A 595-nucleotide genomic window follows, 5' to 3' on the forward strand; every position below is an offset into this window, starting at 1 on the left:
CGTGGCTACGAGCTGGCAGTGAAGCCCGAGCGTCCTTAACTGCCATCACAGTTTTAATGAGCTGACCCAGATCAAAATGCCGGCGCTCGTTAGCTCTGCCCGCGTTGCCATAGCGCCCGCCACCTCGACCCAAACACAGCGCTAATGATACTTAACAAAGGATCCGAATGCATTCCTTAGGAGTTATTCTCCGACAAATTTGCGCGGCATTCTCGCCTTTATGGAACAATGTTCTCCGTCTCTTTCCCTTCGAGGAGTTTAATTTCCCTTTCACCGCATCCGAAACACAACGCAAACCTACAACCTAAGCCAAGATAACAAGCATTCGCACATTACCTGGCCGCCGCCAGAATAAACAAAAACAAACAGTTCCGAACACTAAACAACCAGCGGCGGCACGGAACGGCCTTGCGAGCGGAACACACGAGCGGCGGCGAGCGGAGCGCCGTCTCTCGCGGAGCCGAAAACTGCTAAGCGGATCAAGCCGGAAACGAGCGCTAATTTGCCACCTTCGACAAAATCAAAAATATGAATTCCTTCGCGATGTGTGCGCCCTCGTAAACCTTGAGACTCGCTCTCTCGCCACGCACATCCA

Source organism: Penaeus monodon, chromosome 30 (genome assembly GCF_015228065.2).
Source record: "Penaeus monodon isolate SGIC_2016 chromosome 30, NSTDA_Pmon_1, whole genome shotgun sequence".
NCBI classification, from domain to species: Eukaryota; Metazoa; Arthropoda; class Malacostraca; order Decapoda; family Penaeidae; genus Penaeus; species Penaeus monodon.